The sequence below is a fragment of the Oryctolagus cuniculus genome, chromosome 1, assembly GCF_964237555.1.
Source record: "Oryctolagus cuniculus chromosome 1, mOryCun1.1, whole genome shotgun sequence".
In the NCBI taxonomy this organism is placed as follows: Eukaryota; Metazoa; Chordata; class Mammalia; order Lagomorpha; family Leporidae; genus Oryctolagus; species Oryctolagus cuniculus.
The window spans coordinates 149,457,575-149,469,886 of record NC_091432.1 but is presented as its reverse complement, the minus strand read 5'-3'; the positions used below and the strand labels follow the sequence as shown (position 1 = coordinate 149,469,886).

Below are 12,312 nucleotides of genomic sequence, written 5' to 3'. Positions count from 1 at the left end.
CGGCACCCCAGGTTCTAGTCCCGATCGGGGCGCCGGATTCTGTCCTGGTTGCTCCTCTTCCAGTCCAGCTCTCTGCTGTGGCCCGGGAAGGCAGTGGAGAATGGCCCCTGCACTGGGAGACCAGGAGGAAACACCTGGCTCCTGACTTTGGATCAGCGCAGCACCGGCCATAGCGGCCATTTGGGGGATGAACCAACAGAAGGAAGACCTTTCTCTCCGTCTCTCTCTCACTAACTCTGCCTGTCAAAAAAAAGCCATTGGGATAAAAGGTTGCTTTTCTCTCCAGTATTCTCTTGCTCCCTGGAACCATGCATACTCTGGTTCTTGATTCTTCTTTGGATCTGCCTCTTTCTACTTTTTCATTATATCTACACATCCATAGATTTTCTCCTCACTTTCTCTTTCTCTCCCTCTCTCTTCCTTCAATTTGTAATTATCCTATAACTAATTTACTTGTGGTTAAGAAGGTGGGATATTGGCAACAGGACCATGCGTATAATTTGCAGGGGCAGTGCAAAAGGAAGATATGGTGTAACTTGCTTAAAAGTTCAAAAGTTTAATGTGGTTACAGTAGAACATTAAATCAAGTGTTTTTCTCATGAACATGGAAGCCGTTGAGACTACACAGCTCTGATATCCATGAACTTGGATCAGATTCATAACTCCTACTTATAGAATATGCAGACCAAAAACCAGAGTCACTAGGGTTATTCCAAAGACCTTCTGAAATGAATAAAAAACATGTTTGAAATGCTGGAATTAATCATTGTCCTTTACCTGCCACTGTTTATAAGATCATGAAATTTGCCTCTTACTGAAAATTATATTCATTTCAAATCAGCAAGTAGAATAGTAATGATAACTGGCTTGAAATAAGGCTTCAAAAAGAACTCAGAACTTCTTGACAACAATTGTATTTTGGAAGATTCAGTTCATACACATGATCATAGAATGCATTTGAGACTTGGTGATCAGATCAGAGTGTCTCTGAATGGCAGAATTGCAGCCAAAAAAAAAAAAAAAAAAAAAAAAAAAAAAAAAAAAACTAAGATAAAATCTGCACAGCATAACTAGAAAAAAAAGTCATCATTTTCTGTATGCTGATCACATTATTTAATTCACACAAATGATAAGATGGCTTGGGTGCTGTATATACATCGACCTTGTATTTGTGAAAATATCTGTTGCTATCAAGCACCAAAAGGACTACTGTTGTACAAGTTTAGTGACAAGGGGTCTCCCCTGTGCTATCAAAGTGGCCTGTCAAATCTTCCTTCAGATTCAAATTTCACCAACTTTCTAAACTTAAAATAAATAATTCTGTACCTCTTTCTTAAGATTAATTTATTCAGCTCTATGGTGAGTGATGGTAAACTGGGTATCTGTTTAATCACATCAAGTATTAAGTTCCATTATAAACTGAACAATGGGTTGTATTTCAGAGTGATGGAGCTAAGGTACCTGAATATTTGTGTATATATAGGAAACTTCCAAGTGTGTATCCTTGCATGCAGTCACTAAAAAGATGTTGAATATTTATTAAATACCTAATCCAACTAATAAAATGAATGTGACCAATGAAGAACAAAGGTAGGTGACATAGGTCCTACGTTCCTATATCTGGTGTTAGATTATAGTGAGTCCTTTGGAGCTCAAAGCCACCAATGATGAATAGTTTCCTCAACAAAAACTTTCCTCCCCTTGCCTGACAGGGTGCTAATAGAAACATTTGCCTAGAGGATTCAATGTAGCCAAGGTTTTATTTTTTTGTCCTTTACAAGCCTTGAAAGATTAGTTTTGGTCTTCTTTTCTCTAATTATAGTTTCCAAAACAGCAGTGGGAATTGAAATTATAATCAGCTCCTATCCTTTTCCTGTTAAATCTGTCAAGGAATAGTTCTCTAGAAAGGGAATCAGGTACAACTACTGGATTTCCTTGAGCCTAAATAACTGTCCATTTCTAAAAGAAAATAATAGTTCACTTCTCCATAAAATCTGTGTGTTGAATTTTATTCTCTTTCTTCCTTTATTTAATCTCACTTATCTACACTGTGTGTAACTAAATATATTTTGACACCAAATTCCATAGTGTAGTTTACTGGTGTAACTTTTATTTCTCTTCCACACTTTTACCTAAACCTAAAATCTATGTGTTTATATGTGCTGACCTCAAAGTATCTAGGATCAAGCTATTTGTTTGCATTTAACTAGTTTTGGGGATGAACAACTATCTTCCAATTTTGACATGACAGTAAGGCAGGTGAAAAAGAGACAAAGCCAAGACATACTATCACCAATTTCCTCTTACTGCTAAAAATTTTGTAAATATTTATTTATTTATTTGAAAGAGTTACAGAAAGAGAGGGAGTGAGGGAAGCAGTGAGAGGGATACAGGAAGAGAGTGACAGAGAGATCTCCCATCCTCTTGTTGACTCCCCAAATGGCCATAACAGCCCAGACTGGGTCAAGCTGAAGTCATGAGCTAGAAACCCCATCCTGGTATCTTATATGAGTGGCAGGGACTGAAGTATCTGAGCCATCTTCTGTTGCTTTCTCAAGCACATTAGCAGGGAGCTGGATCAGAAGTGGAGCATTTGAAATGGCACCCATATGAGATACTGGCATCAGAGGCAGAGGCTTAACCTGTTGCACCACAATGAGAGGCCCCAGGCTAATATTTTTTTAAAAAAATATTTATTTATTTGATATTCAGATAGAGATTGATTTTTCCATCTGCTGGTTCATTTCTTAGATGGCTGCCATGGCCAGGGCTGGGCCAGTTCTAAACCAGGAGCCAAGAGCTTCAACCAGGTATTCCACGTGGGTGGCAGGGGCACAAGCACTTGGGTCATCTTTGGCTGGTTTTCCCAGGCCAAAGATGTAGCAGGGAGCTGAAATGGAAGTGGAGCAGCTAGGACATGAATGGTGCCCATGTGAGGTGCCAGCATTGTAGGCAGCAAAGTTACCTGCTATGCCGCAATGCCAGAATCATAATTATTTTTAATACCATCCTATTGGTAGCCTATAATCTGTAAGTGTATTTTCCTTATTTTTACTACAACAAATAAAATTGCAAAGAAGTTTAACTTAAGAAACAAAATGACTCACTTAATGATTACAATAAGTCCATGTTGCCTTTATTTTGAAACAAATGATACTAGAAATTTGTAGAGTTTTGTCCATAATATTCTCACTTCCCAAGCCACATCACAGGGATGTCAGGGATGGAAAGAGATGCCATCTATCATTCCTTGGAGCCACGATCAAATAGGGATGATGTAAGAGGATCTTGGCTAGTATGGGGAAATTCACAGAAACAGATTTTTCTTCATTTGAGTTCCCAATTTTCAAGCCCAGGAAGCTTCAAAAGAAATGTAAGAAAGCACAAAACCATGCAAAATGAAACGTTGAGAAATTCTGGCCAAATTTCCTTACACAGAAATCAACAAGTTATCACATGAATGGTAAAGTTTTCTAATATGAACATAATTTCACTTCTCTCTCTCTCTCTCCTTCTCTCTCTCTCTCTCTCCCATTTCTTATTGTCTTCAACTGGCAGCCTTATTTCCATCACTCCTGAGAAGGCCAACCTTAAGGAAACTGTATTACAAACATTGTTAGGAATTATGGTGAGGTTCCAGCACTTATAAGGTTCCTGAGAGGGTTCTACACAGACGCTTTACCAGAATGAGAATTAAAACACCACTTCATTCACAGCTAGACCAGAACTCAAATTTTCTTATATAAAAGACATACATTGGTAAAAGATAGTTTATAACAAGACTTGGGACTTAACACCCAATTGTGGCTTCGTTTTCTTCCTTGTAGACCACCATACTTTCCTCTCCACTCATCTAAATTCTGAGAGACAGATCAGGTCTCAGAGAAAGTGCTGGTACCAACTATGAACACTATCAAAGCACTGGAAAAATAAAGAACTCGGGAGCTTGATCAAAGGGTTTTGCTTATTATTTGGACCTATCAGACAAAAATGGAACCTAGGTTTAGGTTCATTGACAATTGAGCATACTCATTTGATTTGTGACCAAAGCAGTATCTGAATTAGCAATGTATTTTCCCTAGGGTAGTTGGTAAAGCTAGAAAAAGATAAGCGTATGAGTAACTAACTAAAAAGAGGCATGAATGTTTACTCTCAACATTTACCACTTTATCTCTATCCTTTCAAGACTGGCAAGGAGTTATAGTAGGACTGTTGCTCTCCAAAAACCTAACTAACCATCAAGATGACAAATACACTCTGACAAATATATTCTGACAGGGGAATATCTCAGTATGAAGTATTTTAAGTTTCAATTTTCTTTTAAAGCGAAATCTTGAAGGAACCATTATGTCTAGAACATCATTACTTTATTGACTAGCCAAAAATGTAATTCTTCCTCTTTATGGAAGATTTTTCTGTCTCTCTCAGTCTAACTCTACCCCTCAACTAAATAAATAAAATCTTTTAAAATAATTAAAAGAAAAAATAACAAAGGAATGAGGAAGAAGGGTAGCATCTTTGGTGGGAGGGAGGGTAGGGTGGGAAGTGTCACTATGATCTTAAATCTGTAGATATGAAATATGTTCACTTTATATAAATAAAAAATTCTTTAAGAAAAAAAAAACTCTAAATGCAATACCTGAAATTACTGGAAGAAAGCATAGAGAAACACTTCAAGCAAGGCCTAGGCAACAATTTTGGGTAATAACCTAAAATTACAGGCAACAAAATAAAAACTAGACAAATGGGATTCTATCAAACTAAGAAGCACAGCAAAGGAACAAAAATTGAGTGAACATTGATATGTAAGAACATATTTGCAAACTATTTATCTGATAAAGCAGTTATATTCAGAATTTATAAGGAAATCAAACAACAGAAAAATATGCAATCCATGTAAGAAATGTGCAACGAATCTGAACAGCCTGTACTTTAAAATCAGCAATTAGAAACGTACCTGGATGAAGAAGAAGGAGGAAGAGTGGGAGGAAGAGGAGGAGGAGGTGGGAGGGGTGGGGAGGAGGAGGAGGAGGGGAAGAGGCTGGTGGGGGAGGGGGAGGGGAAGGAGGAAAGGAAGAAAAGAAGAAGAAAAAAGTAGAAATCATAGCCTACTAAACTGTTTTGCTTAGGAAAACTATCAGAGAAACTGAGAAACTAGAGAAACTATCAGATGTGATATCAAAAATTCCAAAGTTGGAAACACACTAAGATTTTTCTGAGAAATAATCCTTACTTTTATAGAGTGTGCTGTTTTTAGAAAGTCTCTTGATCAATCTAATTTTTTGCTCCATTCTCTGTTTACTGATTCAATATCAGAGTCCATTTCAAATTCCCTCCATCATGTTCAGATCACAAAGGAAATTGCAGACCTCAGGAACCAATTAAAGCTTAACTCACCTCCTTCTGACCATCCCTCAGCAGCTGTTCCCAGAAAAAGCTGGAGAGAGCTCAAAGAAAAGCCGCCTTGGATCAGACTCACCTGGAACTCATAGACTCCATCCAAGTCTGCACTGCCAGAGGCCCTGGCGTCTCACTCTGAGTTGTGATTTCATTTAGCCAAAGGGCAGTGTTCTGTGCCGGGTGCTAAGGGGAATTTAGAGTATAGATTAGACACGGTTTTTACCCTCAGGAATCTCACAATTTAATGGAGGAAATAAGATAAACACACAGTCAATTAAGAGAAAGTAGATACACATGTACCCATAAAAATATTGATTCAAGTTCGGGAAAGAAAAGGACAGGGAGGCAAAGATTAAATGCTAATCAGGAAAGTCTTGCAGATCAGCCTTCACGTGAGACTAAGTGGCAAGAAAGCTCTCTGTGAGCCAAAGGGAATGCGGCAACTGTTCCAGAGATCTCTTCCTTCTCTTCCTGTGCTTTTCCACCAAAGATCCTGGACCAGGAGAAGCCACTCTGTTTCCACAGTAAGTCACATCCATGTGACTCACCACCTGGACCACTGGATGATGCCTTAGAGATATTTTCACTTGACCTCCTAGTAAAGTAGGCTTCACCAATTTACAATGTATTATTTTCTTTGTGCCTTGTTCTTTACCTCTCAAATGAGTTAATGTAACATAGTTTACCTCTTTCATTAAAAACTTCCTACTGGTATGTTCAACCAAAATGCTTGTATATAGCCGATTTTTGAGAAGAAATAACAAGGGTACTTCAAAATGTTCATGGAAAATGGAATAAAATGATAAGTTTGGGTGCAAAAAATGTTTGAAATTCATGGATAGTTTTTTTTCATAATATGTGCTTTCCATGAACTTTTCGAAGACCCGTTGTATGCATGGATTTCAGAACTTTTTGCACTAAAATAAACGTATCTCTTAATCCACTTTTTCACAAACTTTTGAAGCATTCTCCTATGTAGTTCTTAGATATAAAAGAAAGAAAATTAGATATTTGCTGTGTTAAACCTTGTATTTCTCTAGACCTATGCCCAGTACCGTGCTTAATTTTTGCCTTACAGTTATGTGCAGAATAAGTGACCACCTCGGCTTCCAAGGAACACAGCACTGCTCTGCAGAACCCTGGAGAACATCCCCAGAATGCTGCACAGTGCTCTGCCTCATTCCTATCTTCCTAAACGCCTCACAGCCTGGAGGATCACCATTAGTTCCTTGAACAAACAAAACATCCCTTTGGACAAACAAATCAAAGTAATTGGTGTCTCTGTGCGTTTGATTTTTTTTTTTTCAAGTTTCAAATATTTATAGAGTTAAATTCTTTCTCTCACTCCCTCTTCAATCTAATCAGAGCTTGCTTTTTTCTTCCCACTTGGTGGGGGGAGCTAGGGAAAAAGAGACAGATGGTATCGTTTGCAAAAGGAAAGCTGAGAAATTGCACATGTATCTTTCAGCTTTGTGGCAAATCTGAGGCCAAGATTCTTGCTTGGAGTGTGTAGTGTGATACAGGCATAGAGGCGTACCAGAAAGAGTGAGGCCAGCCCACAGAGGGCGGCGCAGTAAATTGCTGTGGGCCGATCCAAGGCAGAACATGTGAGCTATTACACTTTGGCAGCTATTTTATTTTTCCCTTATGGAGTTTCAGACCTGTCTTGTACACTGAGATAGGTTTCATCTGGTTAAAACTTGTGTCGTATTTAAACTTCCTTCAGATCCATGGCGTTGGAGGGAAAAAAAATAAAAATAAACCTAGCATAGCCCATAACACACTGAAATGATGTAGGGGGTGGGAGAGGGGCAGTAATTGTGCCCAGATAATGTTGTCATACTTTGTAAAGCCTTTAATGCTGGAATTTATTTATTAATGATGCATGGGTTATTACCCACCATCTGTCTTGTGTTAGCAGTGGGCTGTTTCAGATTATGGTAATGTGTTTCTGATTTGAGTTGTGTTGAAAGCCAGAACAAGGCAACTCATGTGCAGTCCTCTTTGAGGCCTGCTGTTTTCAATTCTTCTTCACAGAAAGGGCTTTTATTTGATTTGTTATGGGGATTTTTTCTTCTGTTGCCAAAACAGCTGCAAGCCTGGAAGGGAATAAGACACAGAGCCACATCAAACTTGTTAGCTTGTAAAAAAAAATCGGAATGTTCCAGGAACCAAAAAAAATAATAATAATAAATAAGGATGTGTGAGGGTAGATGGAAAGGAGAGAGAGAAGCTGACTTCAGTAGTCTATTTAATTGGTTTTTATATGGAGAGTATAGACATATTTTGCTATTTAAATATTATAGATTTGATTGCAATGTATTAATTTATTATACATATTCACACCAAACAGAGAGGCTTTCTTTTGAATAGTTTTAATAGCCTTGATGCTAGTGCGAGCAATAAATAGAAGTCCCCAATGAGCCAGCCACTGTGCTCTAGTCATCAAAGCAGACACTCAATTTTTAAGCTTGATTTCTTTTTTAATGTACTGAATTGAACAGAACCAGATTTGTTGATGAATAAAAAAAAAAAAAAAAAAGAAAGCAAATAGGTAAGAGGAACAGGCAAGCATGTACACATTGCCTGCCCTGAACACCCATCCTGATCAGAGCTCTTTGTCTCTGTTTCTTCCTCGTACATGGTTATGGGTTGGAAAACTATCTGGAGACTACTGCAGTGTTGATAGGAATGGTCTATGTCTTCCCTGTGCAATATGGCAGCCACACCTACACTTGACATGTGGCCAAAGGAAAAAACTCACTTTGTAATTTTATTAATTTAAATTTAAATAGGCACATATAGTTAGTGGTCACTGTCTCAGAGTGTATTGTTCTAGCATTAACTAAATATAATATGCAAAGAGGCTATTTCTTCCCTCTGATACAAAGTGAAAGGCATTATACTCATATATTAGCTATGGGTACAGCGTACTTGTACTCTGAAGAATTTGTCTGAAATTTTCTTCCCTCACATGTTATTCAAACTGAGTAACATTAAAGCTTTCTCTCAATAGGCCATTGAGTTATTTTTTGAAACAAGTGTGTAAGTGTGTCTATCAAAACCCAGATTTATGAGAAATGTTTATTGTGACAAACACACCACCACAAAACTACAAGCAGAGCTCTCAAATACTAAGAAATATTCTTATGGTAATGCTATTCAAGAACTTAGTTTATTGACTACAATTCTCTGGATTCATATTAAACACAGGCTAATTATTTTTGGAACATATGGTGTATTCACAGAGAAGTCCAAAACCATGAGAAACTGACTGTGCACACAAAAATTACTCTGTCCAGATTATAGTTAATCACCTTTTCAGAAATAATAAAATATTTGTTAAAACTTATAAGCATATTTTGGAGTATCTTTCGTTTCAACTCTACTTTTCCAATGGCTTTTCCTTTAGAGGGAGAAGATTCTGTGGAGCGAGATGAAGAGATATAAGCTATGCAAGGACGTGATATGAGTTCACCATTCCCTAATACCTTTGCTATCTATACACACATTTAAGTTCCATCTTACAGCTATGGTACCATGTGACTGAATTCTAGCCAAGGGAATATGGGTAAAAATAATGTTTTCCATGTCCATATCTGACAATAAGGTGCTTTCTGCATAATTATCCTCTTTATTTTATCAGATGCAGAATATCCAGCAAAGAACCTGAAATGCAAGAAGATGGCCATTGGATGAATGAGCCTGGGTCTCTGAGTGACATACTGGAACAGAGCTCTTCCTCCTAGCTAAGTAAAATTAGACTGGGATTGAAGGAAAGAAACAAATCTTTGCTTTGCTCAGTCACTGAGGTTTTTGGAGGATGATTTTGTAAATGAACCCCTTGAATTATACAAAGTTACATCTTGGAAAAGAAGTAATGAGAACAAGCAGCACTTCTCATAATGTGATCTCTATGCTAATTGTTATGTTCCTTAGCTTTGTTATTCAACCCCTGATTTTTAAGAGTATACCCAGGGGTCATTCATATTTAGGGGGAAGAACATTCATTATCCAAATAAACAAGATATATATGAAGTACAAGGTCTATTTATCTAATATATGTATTTAAACTAAAATTAGGAATCATTGTGCAGATCAAGATTTTAGATAAAACACTCTATCCATGTATTGGCAAGCCAAATACATGGTCAAATAAGGTAGACACTAGGACCATCTTATGCACTGCCCAAGAAATGATCATGACTTTTTTCTTGAGACTTTTGATAACTCTTCCAATCCAGCACTCTGCTATGGCCTGGGAAAGCAGTGGAAGATGGACCAAGTGCTTGGGCCCCTGAACCCACGTGGGAGACCCAGAGGAGGCTCCTGGCTCCGGGCTTCAGATAGGCCCAGCTCAGGCCATTCTGACCATTTGGAGAGTGCAACAGAAGATGGAAGATCTTTCTATCTGCCTCTCCTTCTCTCTGTAACTTTACCTCTCAAATAAATAAATAAAATATTAAAAAGATCCACCAGACAGCTTATTCTTACTCTGTGTCTTTATGTGTTATAAATCATCTATGAGCCAAGAAAATAGGCTTTAGAACAGAATCTACTGGCTGGCACCTAGATCTTGCTCTCCTATACTCTAGAATTTGTGACAAATTTCTACTATCTATGTTTATCATATTTTGTTACTGTAGCCTAAGCAGACTAATACATCAGCTGGTTTAAGCAAGGGAAGATTATACAACATCTTGCTGGTGACTGTTGATAAACTAAATGTGTAACCCTATGCCAATCTGCACAAAGACATTCTGTTGGTCAACATAGGCTTCTTATTTTTGCAATATTTCATTCATCAATTTCTATTTATTTGAAATAAGAGAGAGACACAGATCTGGTGGTTCACTCCCTTAAAAGCACACAACATCCAGGGCTGGATCAAACTGAAGCCAGCAGCCTGAAACTCAATCCAGGTCCTCCATGGAGGTGGCGGGGGGGGGGGGGGTTGGGTGCAGAGTGGAATCAGAAGTGGAAACGGAGCTAGAGCTGTGGCATCCCAGGCGGTATCTTAACTGCTACACCAAATGCCCACCCCATTGTAAAATTTTCATTTTACAACATTGTGGGCACACTGAATTTCATTTTAGAATTCTCTCTTTTGATAGAAACTATGTTAAGCAGCCCCTTCATATTAAACTTGTTACAAATTTTGATGAACCTCATTAAATTTCAGATTATAAAAAGCTGTATCCTATTCTGATATCGCTGGGATTAGACACTTGTTTGGGCTAAAAATATCTCAATTCCCTTTATTCCCAGGATATTTCTGTTAGACCCTTTTATCACAGTTGTATATAGAATAAGGGAGCCTGGATTATAATATATATTTCAAGTTGAAAGGTTTTTTGTGAGTCACAAATGTATCTCTTCCTAAAGCCAATTGTTATATTCAAAGTATATGGTGTTATACCTAAATATACTAAATCAATAAATCAGGAATACCTGTAAATAATAGTCCAGATTGAGTGTAAGAAACCTTGAATTATATTCAACAATGAAATGATTTGCGAACATTTAGAGAATCATTTTTTTTCCTAATTTGCAATAGTACCAAAATGTGTTATGATCATGAAAGAGCAGTTTGTTGGAATAAAAACTAAATTTAAAGATCAAACATTTAAAGTCTGGAAAGACCAACTAGTTAAATTTTTTAAAACCTTATTTCTGTGTGTCAGATGATAATACCCACTGAACAGATGGAGGCAGGAAACATTTAGGTCTGTGCTCCATCTATGGAAATGCAAAATAAAGCAGGAGGCCTGAGTCAAGCTACCTCTTAAAGGAAATTGGCATATCAGTTGCATTGAAGCATATATTATGCTTCCCATTTAGTGACAGTTTTGCACTTATGGAATAAATTACTGAAAAGTACCTTGTATCACTTTAATAATCAAATTATTATGGAATACCTATTTAGACAACATTTTAATCATTTTAAAGTTTTCCTTTTTTAATATTACCAAAATGCTGAAAAGCCTGCAAAAAATCCCACAATTAACTAAATATAGTATGGAGAGAGAAATGAGCTTCATGAATTTTAACTTAAAAATGTCAAAATATAAATCCCAAAGTAAATGCTCGCATAAGGACAGTTTTATCTGCATCAGAATCATTTGTTTTACTGATCCAAATGAATAAAGAGTTGAAAGAAAGAACTCAGACCAATTAGTGTTGCACAGCCCTGGTGAGTGTTTTGACAGCATGAAATCTACAGCATTTCCAAGTAGAGCTGGCCTTTGGACTGTTTGTGCTCCATTTTCATACTTGCCTCCGTGGTTCATAGAGATGCTCTGTGTCCTTGACCCTAATTCTGGACTTCTCCTGGATTCAGCCAATCACCTGGGCAAGGCTGAAAGCAAGAACTGAGAAGGAGCTGCACCGTCTCTACCATGTCCCTGTTGCCTCCAGCAGCTTCTGGATACCACTGTGAGTCTTCCACATTCTATTGCTAATGTGGCAAACCTGCCATCATTCATCATTTTTCTGGAATCCTCAAACCATGGGATTTCTCTTTACAGCTCTTTTAAATGATGGCTGGGGCTGGTTGGCCCTTCACTGATACATTAATCTACTGCTTGCTAGCTCCTCTGTAGAGACCGATGTAAAGACAGGAAGCATAATAAAACTTCAATATTTCAGTAGGATTAAAGAGCCTAAACACTTAATTAAGTACTTAGATTGTGTGAAGATAATATTTAATATCCTTAATATACTATAATTCACTAGTAAGTGTATAGGTCCATCCTTAATTTAATCCAAAGTGATTCAAAAAACAAAAAAATTTAAAAAGATATTTTTATTCTCTGTTACATCCCCGAAAGCACTCTGTGTTGACAAGACAGTTTAGGTCATTCATTACCTGGTTTAAATTTTGAAGATTAGTATTGTCTATAAAATAGCTTT

The 12,312-nt window shown here is 37.4% G+C and overlaps 1 long non-coding RNA gene across 1 annotated transcript in view; it reads left to right on the top strand.

Moving 5' to 3' along the window:
- LOC127491295 (uncharacterized) overlaps nucleotides 1-6,662 on the top strand; it is a 53,200-nt gene extending 46,538 nt beyond the window's left edge. Inside the window, exons 2-3 of the long non-coding RNA XR_011384191.1 lie at nucleotides 2,752-2,810; nucleotides 6,479-6,662. This is a non-coding gene — a long non-coding RNA (uncharacterized lncRNA). The remainder of the gene's footprint in view (nucleotides 1-2,751; nucleotides 2,811-6,478) is intronic.
- The last annotated feature ends 5,650 nt before the right edge of the window (nucleotides 6,663-12,312 follow it).